This window comes from Cetorhinus maximus, unplaced genomic scaffold, assembly GCF_964194155.1.
Source record: "Cetorhinus maximus unplaced genomic scaffold, sCetMax3.hap1.1 HAP1_SCAFFOLD_739, whole genome shotgun sequence".
Lineage (NCBI taxonomy): Eukaryota > Metazoa > Chordata > Chondrichthyes > Lamniformes > Cetorhinidae > Cetorhinus > Cetorhinus maximus.
The window spans coordinates 116,299-134,196 of NW_027596681.1; the positions used below are offsets into that span (position 1 = coordinate 116,299).

The following is a 17,898-nucleotide window of genomic DNA, read 5'->3' on the forward strand; positions in this document are numbered from 1 at the left end:
GAACAATATAGAAAAAGCAGTTTCATTTAAATTAAAATATTGTGGATGTTGGAAATCTGTATTAAAAACAGAAAATGCTGCAAAAACTCACCATCTGACAGCATCTGTGGAGAGAGAAACAGAGTCAATGTCTCGAGTCCTTGTGACTCTTCAGATCGAAAGAGAAGCAGAAATGTGATGGGGTTTATACAGTTATACGAGGGTTTGGGTGGAGTAGGTGGGGGCTCCGGGAGGGTTGACAAAGGAGTCAGGGACACAAGACAAAGGGAAAATTAATGATAGCGGTAAGGGTGAAAAAAGATACTGATTGTGGCATAAAGGCAAGAAATCAGAATGTGTGAATAGCAGAACAAGGGTCAGCACTTTGTAAAAGAACAACATAGAACAACTGACAGTTGGCCCTTTAGGGGCCTTCCTCCTCACTTTCCAAGGGCCAAAACACTCCTTTCAGGTGAAGCAGCGCTTCACTTACACCCCCTTCAATTTGGTCCAGTGCATTCGCTGTTCCCAATGCGGTCTCCTCTACATTGGAGAGACCAAACGCAGACTGGGTGACCACTGTGTGGAACACCTTCGGTCTGTCCGCAAGTATGACCCAGACCTTCCTGTCGTTTACCATTTCAACACCCCACCCTGCTCTCAAGCCCACATGTCCGTCCTTGGCCTGCTGCAATGTTCCAGTGAAGCTCAACGCAAACTGGGGGAACAACACCTCATCTTACAATTAGGCACTTTACAGCCATCCGGACTGAATATTGAGTTCAACAATTTCAGACCGTGAACTCTCTCCTCTAATTTCACCCTTTTTAAAATCTCGCTATAAAAATGTATTTTTATTTTTTTTTACTTATTTTTATTAATTTATTCATTATTTTATTCCCCCCTTTTAACCCCTTTTCTATCCTTTTTTCCCAACCACCGCACTTCCCCCCACCCCAGCCCAAAATAGAGCCACCTGTTACTTGTTCCATGTTGCTCTTTCACAAAGCGCTGACCCTTGTTCTTTTATTCACACATTCTGCTTCCTTACTTTTATGCCACTATCCGCACCTTCTTCAGCCCTGACCACTGCAATTTCAGTCCCTTTGTCTTGTGTCCATGACACCTTTGTCAATCTCTCCTCAGCCCCCACCTATCACTGACCTTCTATCCAATCTCGCCTGCTCTACACGCCCCACACCGCCCCCCTCCCCGCCCCGCTTGAATAGCATAAATTCCATCACTTTCTATTTCTTTTCAGGTCTGAAGAAGAGTCATACGGACTCGAAACGTTAACTCGGTTTCCCTCTCCACAGATTATGTCAGACCTGCTGAGTTTAGCCAGCATTTTCTGTTTTTTGTAATATATAAGAGGTGATTGGCTAACAAGATGACAGACGGAGAAAAATGTAGCAAAGTCTGAAGTTACTCACTTGGTCGTAAAAATAGTTTGAAAAAAACAACAAAGCAGAACATGTTTGAAGAGGTGAGAAAGTTGTGCTGATGTTCAAAGAGACTTGGCTGTACCTGTACAAAGAACACAGAAAGTTGCATCAGTCCCTGTAGCACAATTGGTCAGCGCGTTCGGCTGTTAACTGTAAAGGTTGGTGGTTCAGAGGCGAAGCTGTTAATGTTTTTCCCCCATCAACATTTAGTGTCACACAGATCCGGGTTGTCAATGGCGGTAAGAACATTTCCCACAAATGTTGCCAGTTCCACTGTTCTTCAATGAGTTTCGATTCAGGAAATTTTCGGCGTGTAAAGCAAATGTGAGAATCACTAGACGACAAAAAGAACACGCAGCTCCTTGCAGAACGACCTAGAATATCAAACTGTGCTGTCTTATTGTACTTCAGAACCTTGTTTTGTGGAAGTACAATTTGGCTGAAACCCTTAGCCATGCGGCAGAGAAATTGATCTAACATTAGAATCATCAGATGACAGAGCACATCAGCAGCTCATTCAACACCTCACACATGTGCGAACGGCCTTACAGCAAATCTGTCCCCATCTTTCTCTCTTTCTTCCAAGCCATGCATTTTTCAGAATATCATTCGAAACCTGGAGAAGTATAAATGCCACATGGTTTTGAGATGATGCATCCAGTTACTATTTAACAACAAACGGGAACGATGCAACTTTTCCTTACATTTAATTCTGTTAATGCTTCTACCCCTTTTCGAGCGGGGAAACTTTCCATGTGTGAGAGACCGTGATCCCTATTACCCTACACAGACCCTGCAATGTAGCGGGGAAACTTTCCGTGTGTGAGAGACCATGATCCCTATTACCCTACACAAACGCTGCAATGTAGCGGGGAAACTTTCCGTGTGTGAGAGACCGTGATCCCTATTACCCTACACAGACCCTGTAATGTAAAGAGCCCAATTTAACACACAGAAGACAGAGGGCCGGGAATTTTCAGATTGGAAAGACGAAACTAGTGGAATGCCACAAGGATCAGTCCCAGGAACTCAATTATTTACTATCTACATTAATGACATGGAGGAGGGGGCAGAGTGTAATGTATCCAAATGTTCTGACGATACAAAAATAGGTGGGAGGTCAGGTTGTGATGAGGACTTGAATAATCTTCAAAGGGGTATAGATAGGTTGAGTGAGTGGGCAAAAGTTGGCAGGTGGAGTTTACTGTAGGAAAGTTTCAGATCATACGCTTTGGTAGGAAGAATCAAAAGGCAGAATATTATTTAAATGGAGGGAGACTCCAAAAAGTGCAGCACAGAGGGATCTGGGTGTTTCTACGCATGAAACACACAAACTTGGCATGCAGGTGCAGCAAGTAATTAAGAAGACAAATGGAATTTTGGCCTGTTTTGCTCGTGGTTGGAGTTTAAAAATCGGGAAGTCTTGTTACAGCTGTACAGGGTGTTGGTGAGGCCGCACCTGGAGTCCTGTGTACAGTTTTGGTCCCCATATTTAAGGAAGCATATATTCGCATTGCAGGCAGTTCAAAAGAGATTCATTAGGCTGATTACTGGGATGAAGGGGTTGACTTATCAAGAACTGTGAAGCAGATGAAGACTTTATTCATTAGAGTTTAGAACACTGAGGGGTGATCTTATTGAAACGTGCAAAATTCTGAGGAGGTTGACAGGATAGATGTTGAGAAGATGTTTCCACTAATGGGGGAACCTCCAACCAGGGGACATATTTATAGAATCAGGGGGCACTCATTTAAAACTGAGATGCGAAGGAATTTCTTCTCCCAGAGGGTAGAGAATGTTTGGAATTCTCTACCCAAGAGAGTTGTGGAGGGTAGCTCACTGAGAGTATTTAAAGAGGACGTAGATAGATTTTTGAAATATCGGGGATTCAGGGCTATGAGGAGCTGGCAGGAAAGAGGAGTTGAGGCCTGGGGCAGAGTAGCCATGATCTTATTGAATAGCGGGGCAGGCTTAAGGGGCCGAATGGCCGACCTCCTGCTCCTATTTCTAATGTTCCTATGTTCTTATGAAATGTGTCTCTGGTGAAAGAGGTCTGAAACAGAAATAAAAGGCACAGGTCGCATAGATGAGCCACGTTGTGAGGCTTATGAGTAGCTTTCTTGGTGGTATAGTGGTCATGATTCAACGCTTTCACTGCTGTGGTCCAGGTTGGATTCCTGGTCAGGGAATGCAGATTTACTGACCTCGTGCAAACTGTTAAAATGAGTCTAAGTTGTTACTTGATGAAAAACACAAGACGCTCATCTCTGCCAGAATCAGTGGAGTGAGAACTGGAGTTCTGCCTCAGAGCTGGAAATGTCACCCGTGCAACAGGTCGGGAACAAATATAGAGGTGAAGATAGGGAATGAGAGAAGGGCTGTGATAGGTGGCAAAGCATTAACCACAGAGATGTTTGTGGAAGGCAAAATATAGGGGAAATAAGGGAGGCTTTACTGTTTACACTGACACAAATACCTCCCAGATCTGGTTCTATACCTCGTGTTGAGAAGAAAACTTCTCCCTGAATCTTCCACTTTTTAGCTGCACCTCATTCCAAACATTGCAAACTCCTCCCGCATCTTCCATCCTGATATTTTTCTCTGTGAAATTTGAAACTAATGTGAATAAAGTTTGTGATGGTAAGAATATGTTCATGCCCTTGGGGAACTGAACCACATTGACACGCACAGAGGAAGAAACACAAACATATAGACCGAGAGTGACAAAGGGCATGTGGTTGTCTCTAAGGAGAGACAAACACCCAGAAATCAAGCCTGACACCAACCTGGTTCCGTTTTTGTTCCATTTCTCGCTGCAACTTTTGTGAATGTTTGCAGACGAATAGGTATTAGAGAACGCTGGAGGTTTTAAATGATTTTTATTCAACTTATTCGGACAATTAATTGTGCAGGTACACTGTAAAATTCAGGAACGATAAGAAGTGTAATTGGCAGGATTCCAGCCTTCCTGTGGAGATCCTAATGCATTCAAAACCCGTCACCGTAACCACTCAGTCACGAATCCAAGCCCCAGATTTGCATTAATGATTTTTGTATAAAATCATAGACGGCTACATCAGACAGTCATTCAGCATGTTCTTCACATGCCGACCTTCTGGAAGAGCAACTCAACGACTGCAATTCCACACCCCGCCTTTAACTGATATTTATGTTGTCTCACCTCGTTCTTCCTATCAAAATAAAACACCGCACACTCCGCTGGGTTTAATGTGAGCTGGGATCTGTTGGTCCCAATGGAGTTGATCCCAAAAGGTAGATCATCTGAACGTTTGGCCGTGGTGGGATTCGCCTCTGTAGAGGCTAGAACCGTAATCCAGCGCCTTAGACCGCTTGGCCACACTACCATGGGGCATATGCCTGCTCATAATTTCCTTCACTGGTATTATCATCGAAATAGAACAGAAGCAAAGGAGCAGGAATCGGTCATTGGGAAACTCGAACCAACTCCACCAGTTAATCAGATCATCCTGCACTTTGTAACATACAGAAATCATCTCCACTATTAACTTCATTATTTCAGTGTTTCACTATTTCAATGTTTCAAATGATGTGTTTTTTTTCCTGTGGTGACTGTGCGTTTTTGCTCAATGAAATGTTGGTAAAAGGTATCGACTGAGGAAAATGAGGAGATGATTGGTCAGAATAGACATTTTTTTTCTGAAGATTCGATTTTAAATCAACTATTTTTAAAATTTGAATAATTGTAAAAGAATTCAGAATCTAACCCTTCATCTCAATGAGTCAGGGAAACTTTGTTAATTTTCACACACTGAGCATGGACACAGCAGCAGTTCCTGAACCTCTTTCAATATTGTTGTTCTTAACTCCGAGTTTTCAAAAGGGAAATGGACAAGGACTTGAAAGGGAGAAAAAATCAGGGTTATGGAAAGAGACAAAGAAATTGAGATTAACTCGAAAGCTCTTTGTGAAAATCTGACACCGATACTATGGGCCTCTTATAGAGCTGTGCCTTTTGATGATGACATTGTTGATCAGTCTGTCTCCAGCATTCCTAATAAGAACAGCTGAATTCCATTTCTTCAAAATAAAGACTCAAAGTGTTGCTGCATGACGTCATCGCTTAACATTTTAGTGAGGCCCACTCAGCTTTTCTCCTGTCCCCTGTTTCTGCAGGGCAGTGGGTATCATGTTTACCTCGTATGTGAAGAGTTGCCCCGTTCGAAACTAGCCAGTACCATCATCATAACTTGTAGATTGAAGTTTGCTGAAGACAGCAGGATGCAGTCATGTGTCCTGGTCACTGTTTATCCTTCAACCAAGATTATATGCTCTGCGCATTGTGAAGTCCCTGGATTTGTGTGTTTGTTGAGCAGTGATTGGCTGCCGTGCTCCCTGCATGAAAACAATGACTCTCCTTCAAAAAGTCCTTCAATAAAAGCAAAATACTGGAAATTTGGAATAAAAACATTAAATGCAGGTAGAACTCAGCAGTTCTGACAGAGTCTGTGGAAAGCATAACTTGCTGAGTTTCTCCAGTATTTTCTGTTTTTACTTCAGTGCTTAATTGGCTTGAAAGTGGCTTCAGACATCCGCTGGTCAGGAAAAGCGCTGTATAAATGCAAGTCTGTCTTTCCTTAACTATCTTTAAATCCCAATCCTGTGGTTACTGACCCCCGTCAGTGGAAACAGTTTCTCCCTCTCTGCACCATCAAGCCGCCCGTCCCCACTGCCCACACCCACTTCATTTTGAACAGCTCCATGAAATCTCCACTTAAACTTCTTTGCTCTAAACAGAACAATCCCGGTCTCTATAATCTCTTCACAAAACTGAATTTCCTCATCTCTGGACATGATGCTAGGTAGGGGATTCAGATGAGATTGTGGAAAATATTATCAGTTGGCAGCTGGGAAAATTGAGAAGGAATCAAAACAGAAAACCCAGTCTCCAGCTTTGTGAATCTTTAGAAACTCTTTGGGAACCGGAATCAGAGGAGAATGAAGGGAGAACTGTCCGACTGACCAGAGACAGTCAAGGCACCTTTCCCTTCTTTAAGATGCTGGAACATTGACTCTGATGTTATCAGTGAAATTAACTGATCTGAGACATTGAAAGGATTCTCGTTACTGCACATCAGGAATTCAAATCTAATATCAGCTTCAAGACAATCAGAATACTTGGTAAAAGTCAAGACACGCAAAGGCTCAAAGGGAGACGGCACCAGTTGTAGGAGAGCTGGTTCCCGGTGATATGGATGTGTCTGCAGTGGGTGGCATCAGACTGTTTCCATCTATCCACAATGAATGTCCCAACCTTTATTTTGGAAGAGTAAAACTGATAGAGACAATTGTCATTCCGGTAGCAGCAATCTGAAGATCGAACTCACTGGTTAAAGTCTGAATAAGCCCCTGTGGCGCAATTGGTCAGCGCGTTTGGCTATTAACCAAAAGGTTGGTGGTTCGAGACTAGTCAGGGGCGAAGCTGTCACTGTTTTCTCCACAGCAGCATTGATTATCACACAGTCCCGGGCTGTCATTGGGTTCTTGACCTGAAACGAAACATCCCCAAATTGTTGCCAGTTCCACTGTTATCCAGTGAGCTCCCAGGTGATTGGCTTTTGTCGAATATTAATTTCAAATATAATGAGAAAACAATTAGACTGACCATGTACCGATATCTAGCCCATTGGAAATTTATGAAGTTATTGGATTGAAACAAACCCATCAATTATTCTCTCTTCCTTAGCTCCACAGTGAGTGAGATGGGGAAAAGCAGAAAAGCAGCAATATTCCGGCCCCGGACTCTCCGCAGAAAGCAGCAACTGCAGCTTCAATCAGCGGGTTACTGCTCATCTCTGGGACACAAGATACTCCAACCAAGGCCAAACCTCCCAATACACCGAGCACAGGCTCAGGAAAACGCAGGTAGATTATATCCCATGTCACAAAACCTCCAAGCAGCATTTACACAATACCCAAGTTAGTGAGTCACAAATAAAAGTCACACACTCTTTCTAAATCGTTTCACTGTAAAATCCCTTTACTTTATTGAAAAGTTAACTGTTGTGAATCTGAAAATGAGCATCATGGGATTTGTGTTACCGAGTGACATTTTTCCATTGTTTGTCCGTCAGGTTTGCAACTCAAATTGTGTTGGATATTGAAGCGATTCTGATTTCAAAATGAGGTCACAAAGCAGCTAAACATTAAATCCAGAAACAAATCCTGAGGAAAATGGATCACAATGTATGGAAGGAGGTGCAGCTGAGAAGCGGAATCTGTGAATGGTGTTATTAATCAATGAGTGAAAAGCATTGGATCATTGGTCAATCAGCGTAGCCGAGTGGTTAAATGGATGGTTCTAAAATCCATTGGAGTCTCCGCAGGTAAATTCAAATCTTACCGAATGTTATTCTTATTATTGCTGATTTCAACCAGGTGTCCACAGAACTCCCGGATCAATGGAAGAAAAAACATCCAAAAATTCTCCTGATTTTTGGACTCTAAGGGAATGAAGGGCTATCGGGATCGGGTGGGAAATTGGTGCTGGGACTGGGGAACAGCCATGATCTTATTAAGTGACGGAGGAGGCTTGTGGGGCCTTATGAAGTATTTCTGCTGCTTTGCTCCTGTTCTGTTTGTGTAGCAATACCAGCCAAGGTGATGGGCACTAATAGCCTGAGTTCGTCAGATTGGCTATAGGTGGTTGAAGGTGTCACTCTTCAATGATTGGTGAAAACGATGCTTTTAAAATCCACTGGGATTTCCCCAGGAAAGTTCCAATCTTACTGACTGTGCTTCTTATTATTGCATGATTTCAACCAAGTGTCCACAGAACTCTCCGATCAATGGAAGAAAAAACATCCAAAATTTCTCCTGATTTTTGGACTCTAAGGGAATGAAGGTCGATCGGGATCGGGTGGGAAATTGGTGTTGAGGTTGGGGATCTGCCATGATCTTATAAAATGACGGAGGAGGCTTGTGGGGCCTTATGACGTATTGTTGCTGCTTTGATTCTGTTCTGTTTCAGGAGCAATATCAGACAAAACAAAGGGCAGTAGTATCCTGAGCTCGGTAATTCAGCTGAAATGAAGCAAAACTTGGTGTCATGCTTGCTTTCTGGGCGTTTGTCTCTCCTGAGCCCTCTGTAACTCTCGGTGTATATCCCTGTGTTTGTTCCTTTGTGTGTGTCAAAGTGGTTCAGTTTCCCGAGGAGGTGAACACATTTTTACCATCACAAACTTTATTCACATTAGTTGTGCAGCTTCAGATGAAAATGTTACAGAGAAAAATATCAGGATGAAAGGTGCAAGAGGAGTTTGCAATGTTTGGAAGGAGGTACAGCTAAGAAGTGGAAGGTGTGAATGATGCTATTGACGATTGAGAGGAATGTATTGCAACCTTGGGGCTTGTGTAGTTCGATTACCTTCTACATTTTGAAATTCAGAACAAGCTGAGGCTGCAGGTGGAAAGCAACAGTTGTCTCCATGTATGTTGGGATATGGGATACATATGTTATGTGTGCCCGGCTAGTTCAACTGGTAGATCAAAGGCTCTTAATCTCAGGTCGTGGGCTCGCCGCACGTTGAGTGCAGCTTCTTTCAAACAAATAACCACCAATCTCTGTTCCTTTGATACTGGCGCACGACGGATATTCACCACTGATTCAAAGCACTTCCATGTCACATCTCTTTCTGTCTCACCTCCAGCTCTCCCCGCCCTTCCAGGAGCTGTTTGACCACACACAGTCAGTTAGTGCGAACGTAATACACAACGTGATCGGTTTCCAGGTAACAGGCTAAAGAGACACCAGGATCTTCCTGATTCCCCCAGGTACTGATTACAGGAATGTGCACAGTGCCGATTATCCACAGTCACACACTCCTTCCAGTCTTGTCTACGTTGTTCAGCTTTCAAATTTCTCGTATTTTCGCAGTGGATTTCATTGTGAAGAAAGCATAGCTGTGATAAGCTTATATTGTTCAGCAGATGTACTGCAAGAAGTTACATAACAGGTTGATGGTAACAGTGCTCTTTGGTCGCGGTGAGCTCCAGTGAAGGATTGGCACCATTAATGTGTCGTTCAATTATCGTTGTGATTGGTTGAACCATCAGGAGTGATATTTTTGTCAATGCAAACAGTAGGCACCAGAATTCGCACTTCTGCCACCCATATTTTACCTGGCACCACCATCCCTATGGTCAGTGCTTTGCAACCAGCCCTTCTCTTGTCCTTCTTTCACTCCGCTTCTGTCTTTGTTCCCGGCCTGTTCTAAGTGTGATATTTCCAGCTCTGAGGCGAAACTTGAACTGATTCTGGTGGAGCTGCTAAATGTTTTCAATCAATAAGTAATTAATATTCATTTTGACAATTCCACGAGATCAATAAAACTGCATTCCCTGACCGGGAATCGAACCCGGGCCACGGCGGTGAAAGCGCCGAATCCTGACCACTAGACCACCAGGGAAACTGGCAAATGCGCTTCAGTTTGCTTTATTGACGCTGCTTTTATCCATGTTTCCATTTTAAGTGGAATGAATTCTTCAGTCAATTACAACAACGGTTTCTGTGAGCTGGAACATGAAATTGACAGTGAGGTGAAATATCCCCATAAGCTGCTCATGTGTAACTGTCAATTTCCTAAACCCACCAACCTGATCACTGCGGCTGTTGTGAAACTGACAAGGGAACACATGGCAGACATTCATCACTGAAAGTAACTGACACATTTCTAAACACTTTCATGTCGCATCTGTTTCTGCTTCTGTCCCTGCCTCGCCTCCAGCTCCCTCTGCCCGTCCAGCTACCAGGTCAATTAGCTGCTTGATGCAGACACAGTCAGTTCATGAACCCAAGCTTTCCCTGGAAAGCAGGGACAGAGAATGTGGGACCCAAGGATTTTAGAAAGAAGGGGTTTGCAGATGACATGGTTAAGATAATCTGGGATCTCATCTTCCTGATTCTCCCAGACACTGAAGACAGGAATGTGCAGAGTGCCGATTATCCACAGTCGCAGGCTCCTTCCAGTCTTGTGCACGTAGTTGAGCTTTGAATCCACTCGCAAAAGTGGATTATAAAATGGCAGAATGAGTGTGAAAGAAGTGGTGTTGTGAAATATCAAATTATAGAAAGTTATAGCAAAGAAAGAGGCCATTCGGCCCTGTGTGCTGTTTTCAAAGAACTCCAAAGAAGAGTCATACGGAATTGAAATATTAACTCTATTTCTCTACCAGAAATATTGCCAGACATGCTGAATTTTTCCAGCATTTACTGTTTTCACTTCAGATTTCCCGCATCCACAGTATTTTGCTTTTATCTCTGGGTTTCTAGCCCAGTGACAATGCCAATACGCCATCTCCTGAATGCTCTGATTTGATATGAACATGTTTTCCCGAAGGAAGTGCTGTTAGTGGCGGACGAGTGTTGAGGGCGATGGTATCTGACATCCATCGGGGTTTCCCCAATGTTGGTTTGCTGACTGCGGTTCTCATTATTCCCGATGTTGACCAACAGAATTAGTTATCGGGTAAATAGAATCAAACAAAAAGTTCCGCGCTTTCTTATTTCCATTCATCTGCAAGGATTTGCGAAATCTGCAGACGGAAATGGAGTAAAACTGAGCGAGTTTGGTGACATCCTTTCTTTCTGGGTGTTTGTCTCTCCTTAGCCCTCTGTCACTGTCGATGTATATGTCTGTGAGTGTCCCGCTTTGTGTGTCAATGTGGTTCAGTTCCTCATTTTTAGCGATCCCCACTTTATTCACCTTACTTGTGTGGCTTCATATTAAAATCGTACAGAGAAAATAAAAACTGGTTTAAAAGATTCAAGAGGAATTTTCTTTCTGTATTTTTGAGTGGAGACTATTCAGTTACTAAGTGTCCGTATGTTACAAAGCGGAGGGCGATTGAAATTTTCACTGAGCAACATTTAAACAGACGCCGAGTCTTGTGGTCGAGTGGTTAAGGCAATGGACACATCGAGAGAATGAATTTGTAAATACAAATAGTCCAAACTGATACCCCTCGGACATTAGGGACTGTATTTCTTCTCGAAGCTGTTCCACGTGTGATATTTGTAGCTCTGACGTGAAACTTCAACTCTCACTCCACTGATTCGGGCGGAGCTGTTGTGCGTTTTCCGTTTGCAATCAACAAGTAAATAAGGCTTGTTTTAACAGTTTGTACCAGATCAATAAACCTTCATTTCCTGGCCGGGAATCGAGTCCGGGCCACGGTGGTGAAAGGGCCGAATCCTTACCTCTAAATCACGAGGAAAGCTGTCTATAACTCTTGCAACGTGCTTTATCTGGGCCACATTTGCCATTTTTCAGACACTTTCACCAGAGGTGTTTTTAAGGGGTAGCTGCAGTGAAGGATTCGCACCAATATAGTGTCGTTTAATTGGTCTGGTTCCAAATCCTGCTCAGGAATTTTAGAAAAACTTTGAGTTTTCTCAGTGTCTTGACTTCAAAAACGATGATGTAAGAAAGTACATTCCCCCAAGCGTGTAATAAAATGTCGGAATGACTGGGAAATTATGCTGGGAAACATAAAGTTATAGACAGTTCCAGCAAAGAAAGAGGCCATTCGGCCTGGCGCGCTGCTTTCAAAGGGCAGTTGCGAATGATTGGTCAGGAGTGATATTTGTGTCAGTGTAAACAGTCGGCAGTAAAATCTCTCACATTACCACGGCAGACTTTCATCACTGAAAGCAACTGAACACGTCAAATTTTGCCGCGTTCATGTCGCATCTTTAACTTCCTGTTCTCCCTTTCAGGCATTTCCAGGTCTATCAAATATTATCCATGCGGAACGTTGTCCTGTTCCTCGTTCCACTAGGAGACTTACTGTGAGCGGGATAGAGTAACTGGCTCCATAGCTCAGTGGTTTAGAGCGCTCGTCTTGTAAACCAGGGGTCGTGAGTTCAATTCTCACTGGGGCCTGCAATTAATATTTATGAAATTTGGTGACAAGATAACCTTTGAGCAGAGCACTTTTAAAACATAAAAGCTGGAAATCCAAAACAAAAAAAAGCTGAAAAAACTCAGCAGGTCCGACAGTATTTGCGGAGAGGAACACAGTTAACGTTTCGAGTCCGTATGGCAACAAGATGGCAGATTGATTATAATGTAGGCAGGTGCGATTATGTTCACTTGGTTATAAAAATGAGAATAACAGAATGCATTTTAAAATGTGAGAAATTTGTAAGTGCCGATGTTCAAAGAAACTTGGCTGTGCTTGCACAAGCAATGTGGAAAGTTAGCATGCAGGATCAGCATGTTGGCCTTTATTGCAAGGGGATTGGAGAGCAAGATTAAAGAAGTCTTGCTGAGACGGCATCGGGAATCCCGTGTGCTGTTTTCATCTCCACATTTATAAAAGAATCGACTTGCATTGGGGACGGTGCAGGGAAGGTTCACTAAATTGGTCTCTGGAATGTGCTGGTTGTCCTACGATTTTATTCTCTGGAGTTTAGAAGAATGAAAACCAATCTGATTGAAACCTGTAAAATTCTGAGGGGGCTTGATAGGGTGGACACAGAGATTGCTTCCGCTGGTCAGGAAGTCTAAAACACTGGTCCACAGTCTCAGGGTAAATGGTCGATAATTTCGGGCTGAGATGAGGAGAAATTACTTCATCCAAAGGGTTGTGAATCTTTGAATTCTCTGCCCAGAGGGTTGTGGATGTTCCATCATTGAATACGCTTAAGGCCGGGATGGACAGATGTTTGGTCTCTCGGGGGACTAAGGGATATGGGGAATGGGCAGGATAATGGAGTTGAAGCTCAAGATCAGCCATGATCGAATTGAATGATGGGGCAAGCTCGATGAGCCGTGTGATCTTCTCCAGTTTCTATTTCTTGTGATCATATGTATAATAAAGACAGCAATTCATTCATGTTATAATAAAAACAGAAAGTATTGAAAGTTCTCAGCAGATCTGACAACAAATATGAAGGGAGAAACAGAATGAAGGTTTCGAGTCTAATTTGACACTTTTTCAAACCATAAATTGGCTGCTAGTTATGACATTTTGCACAACATCAAGACAGAATTGAACCCAGGTGGTGAAAGCACCGAGGCTGAACCACTAGAGAGTTAGCTTCCAACTGAAGGTTTAATGGTTTAAGAAAACCTAGGGTCAAGTAGACTCCCTCTCTTCCTGCTTCTACTCATATTACCGACATAATTCTGCTTTGTGTCCTTTGGCTACAAGGAAATGTTGTCCAAACTTTGCCAGCCCTGCTGTTATTCGGTAAATTCTCACACAAGTATTGCGTGTCTCCAAATATTGCGTGCAGTTCTGGAATCCGCATCATAGGAAGGGTGTGATTGCACTGGAGATAGTGCAGAGGAGATTTACCAAGTTGTTGCCTGGGCTGGAGAGTTTTAGTTATGAGGAGAGATTAGATAGGCTGGGGTTATTTTCCTTGGAGCAGAGGAGATTGAGTGGGGGCATGATTGAGGTGTATAAAATTATGAGGGGCATAGATAGAGTAGACAGGAAGGAACATTTCCCCTTGGTGGAGGGATCAATAACCAGGGAGCATATATTTAAGATAAGGGGAAGGAGGTTTAGAGGGGATGTGAGGAAGAATTATTTCACCCAGAGGTTAGTGGAAATATGGAACTCACTGCCTGAAAGGGTGGTAGAGGCAGAAACCCTCATAACATTTAAAAAGTATTTGAATGTGCACTTGCAATGCCATGGCATAGAAGACTATGGGCCTAGTGCTGGAAAATGGGATTAGAACAGTTAGGTACTTGTTTGACGGCGCAGATTCGATGGGCTGAAGGGCCTCTTTCTGTGCTGTAGACCTCTATGACTCTATGACTAAATGGATTTATGAATATTCATTTCAAATAACGCGAGAAGCTGAAACAAACATGTGCATAACATACAACCTATTAGAAAGATTGGGTTCAAAGCAACGAATAGAAATTGACTGTCAAATTGCATATATAGAACTGGAACACACCATCACAACGAAGGAATCCATTGTCTGTTAAAATGTTGCTCAGTGAAAATTTCAATCATCCTCCGCTGTGTAACATACAGGCACTGAGTCAATAAGCAGTCTCCACTCAAATAAACACAAAGGGTCAATCTCCTCTTGCAACTTTTCAACCTGTTGTTATTCTCTGTACCATTTACCATGAAGATACATAACGAAAGTGAATAAGGTTTGCGATTGTAAAAAATGTGTTCACCCCTCGGGGAACTGAACCACATTGAGACACACAGAAATATACAACGTGAGTGGTAGCGATCAAGGGTTTATCTCTAAGTACAGAAAAATTCTCAGAACGCAAGAATGGCATAAATTAGCTCAGTTTTGTATCATTTCTGACTGCAAATTCCGTGAATGCTTATGGATCAACAGAAATGAAGCAACACGAAGTGAAGCAGGAAAAACACACGGGATTGTTTGGAAGGTGCTGATTCCATTTAACCAATAGTTAATTCTGGAGGTAGCAAAACGAAGGAACAGCGAGAAGTCCAGTCAGCAGGACTCTAACCCACGTGGGGAGGCCCCAATGGATTTTAAACCCATCCCCTTAACCACTCAGCCACGGCTGCAGGCGTTATCCTAGCGTCATTGTTGTTCATGTAAAATCATGGAAAATCATGAAACAGCAGAGAATGAGGGTATTCAGCCCCACCTATTCCCAGTCACCCTGCAATTCCTACAGCCTCCCTTGTTCTACCCACCAAGATGAACTACATCATATGTCAAATACCCCAAGCCTATTCTAAGGGATTTGATGAAACGTCTGAAAGACAAACCAACTGAAACTTTGGCAATGGTGGGATTAAAATCCATGACTTAATAGGAACTGGTGCTTAAATACAGAGCCTGAGACCACTTGCATACGCTACTGCTGGCAATATGACAGCAACCATTGCCTTTTTTGGTAACGGTACTGAATTAGAACGTAACAAATAGCAACAGGAATAGACCATTTTGTCTTTCGAGCCCCTCACTGTACCATATAATCAGACCCAAAAACCACATATAGAGACCATTCAGCCGGGTCAGAGGAACATAGGCCATTCAGCCCTTTGACCCTGCTCAACCATTCGATAAGATCAAGGCTGATCCGGTTGTGGTCTCAACTCCACTTTCCTGTCTGTCTGTCCGTACCCACCCCCACCCTCACCGCTCCCCATAACCCTTGACTCCCTTCTCTACCAAAAATCTGTCTAAATCAGCCTTGAATAAATTTAATGACCCAGCCTCCACTGCTTTCTGGAGAAAAGTCCGCAGACTAACGGCCCTCTGAAAAAACAAAAAAAACTCTTCATCTGCGTCTGAAAAGGGAGGCCTCTTACTCTTCTGGAATTAACTCACCTGGCCCCTCTCCCCTAACTTTTCCCTGGACATGTTGCAGTATTTGGTCCAATTCCCTTTTGAATTCCGCTGCTGAATCTGCCATCCCCACATTCTCTATCTAACCCAGCCGCCGGATCCATCCCTCCCAGGTCGCCATGTGGAAATGCATGGTGACCCTATACTGAAGAACAGGTCCCAGACATACTCAGCTACTTGACAACAGAACAACATGAAGTGACTATTGTGGAAAATTGAATGAGACAACATTTTAAATCATCAAGATATTGACACACACTCCATAAAGAAACTGGCTTTCAAACAATCAGGATAGAATTAAACACACCAGTACCTATCAGAGGGAGTAACATTAAAGTGAAGAGGGAAACAAAATCTAGATTTAGAAAATATCCACAAGGTGGATGAAGGTGAATAGTGAGCTAGAGAATCTTTAAAGTCCGTGCATGAACTTCTGTTTGAACCAGATGTATTTACCAATGTCAATAATTTAAAATTGTGTGAGATGATCTGCAGGTGGGGAGGATGAATCTCAGTCGATAGTTATCACATTTAGTGGATAAAGTTTTCACATTTACTCTTGGTGGCAGCTCAAGGGTTTGTGTTGCTGATTCTGATCATTCTAGTGGCTTTAGTATGTTATCCACGGTTTGTCATAAAGAAATTAGGAAAACAAGCTCGTAGCTTAGAAATAGTGAGGTTAGTCAGAAATCAGTTGTGAGAAATCAATAAGGATATTCCCTTCTCAAGGTGGGGAGATCTGTAAGAAATCACTGTCAAATAACCTTATAAAATCTTCAGAAGTGTATTGAATATTGTACGAATGGCCCTACCTCCCCCTCTCACTCTCGCTTAGGAACAAAGATTCCTGGCTTGAAAAACATAGGAAAACATATCCCAATGTTACCTCATAGGGATGGACTCGTGAGTTAAGGAACGGAATTTGTACTGGTGACTGAAGACAATGGCTTTGATCTACCCAATTCTTAAAAGGAGCAAATTTGTGCTCATCCTGTATGGAATGTTGGATAAGCAGTTTGATAATTTAGTAACAGTGGAGGAATGGAGAGGATGGTGGTGAGGTAGAGCTGCGTGTTGTCAGTGTCCATGTGAAAACTAACATGGTGCTTTTGGATGACGTCACCTAGTGGCAGCATGTAGATGAGAAATAGGAGGTCTCAAGGATAGATTCTTTTTTTAGGATGGATGATGACGGTGGATTTAAAGGTGAGAGGGACAGTACCAGAAGAGAGGGAAAAAATCATGAACAATATCAGCCAACATGGAAAAGTTGAATGGTCAGCAGTTCAGTGGGAATAGGGTCACTGGAGCAGAAGGCGAGTCTCATGGACAAGATGAACACTGAAAGGTTATGAAGGGAAATAGGAAACTGGAGAAAGATCTGAGTTCAGAGCTCGGACATGGGGGATCTTTAGAGAAAGTTGACCCGGTGAACTAGTGGGAGGGAGGGAAGCAGCAGAGGCATCTGATCGGATTGACTCAATCTTAGTGACAAAGAAGCTCCATGAGCTCCCCACACTTGCTGTTGGAGGTGAGAACAGAACAGGCAGGGGAGAGAGAGAGCACTTCAAAAGGAACTAACTTCTGTAGAGAAATGAAAAAGGCTCGACACACGGTGTGTTTGACACAAAGCTAGTTTATTTGACTTTAATCCAGAATTTTAACCCCTATAACTGGGTTGGAGTTTATTAACATCAGCAGAAACAGACCCTATAGAACATGGTTCAGTCCCAAATGTGATTAACAGCAAAATCCAATCACTGTAATTACTTGTCAACTTGAGTTAATGTTTCGAGTCCATGTGACTCTTCTGAAGAAGAGTCTATGTGGACTCAAAACGTAAACTTTGTTTTTCTGTTCACAGATGCTGCCAGACCTGCTGAGTCTTTCTACACTTTGTTTTATTTCAGATTTCCAGCATCTGCAGTGTTTTGTCTTTATACTTGTGAACTGGTTGTTATCTCTGCAGTGTGGATGAACTACCAAATGACTTGCCACACTCGGAGCGTGAGAACAGCCTCTCCCCAGTGTAAATTCACTGGTGTACAGTGAGGTCAGAGGATTGCAGGAACCCAGGCCCATTGTGAGAGCACCTCAACGGTCTTTCGTCAGTCTGAACATGTT

General features: G+C 42.9%; 1 protein-coding gene and 3 non-coding genes across 4 annotated transcripts in view; 3 read left to right on the top strand and 1 right to left on the bottom strand.

Moving 5' to 3' along the window:
- The window catches only part of LOC144674642 (uncharacterized), a 57,623-nt gene that overhangs the window by 15,163 nt on the left and 24,562 nt on the right, over positions 1-17,898 (top strand). The gene's annotated exons all lie outside the window — the stretch shown is intronic.
- On the top strand, positions 6,809-6,882 carry trnan-auu (transfer RNA asparagine (anticodon AUU)). Its single transcript has one exon. It is a non-coding gene; the product is annotated as a tRNA-Asn (tRNA).
- Positions 9,800-9,871, bottom strand: trnae-uuc (transfer RNA glutamic acid (anticodon UUC)). The gene has a single exon. It is a non-coding gene; the product is annotated as a tRNA-Glu (tRNA).
- trnat-ugu (transfer RNA threonine (anticodon UGU)) lies at positions 12,273-12,346 on the top strand. The gene has a single exon. It is a non-coding gene; the product is annotated as a tRNA-Thr (tRNA).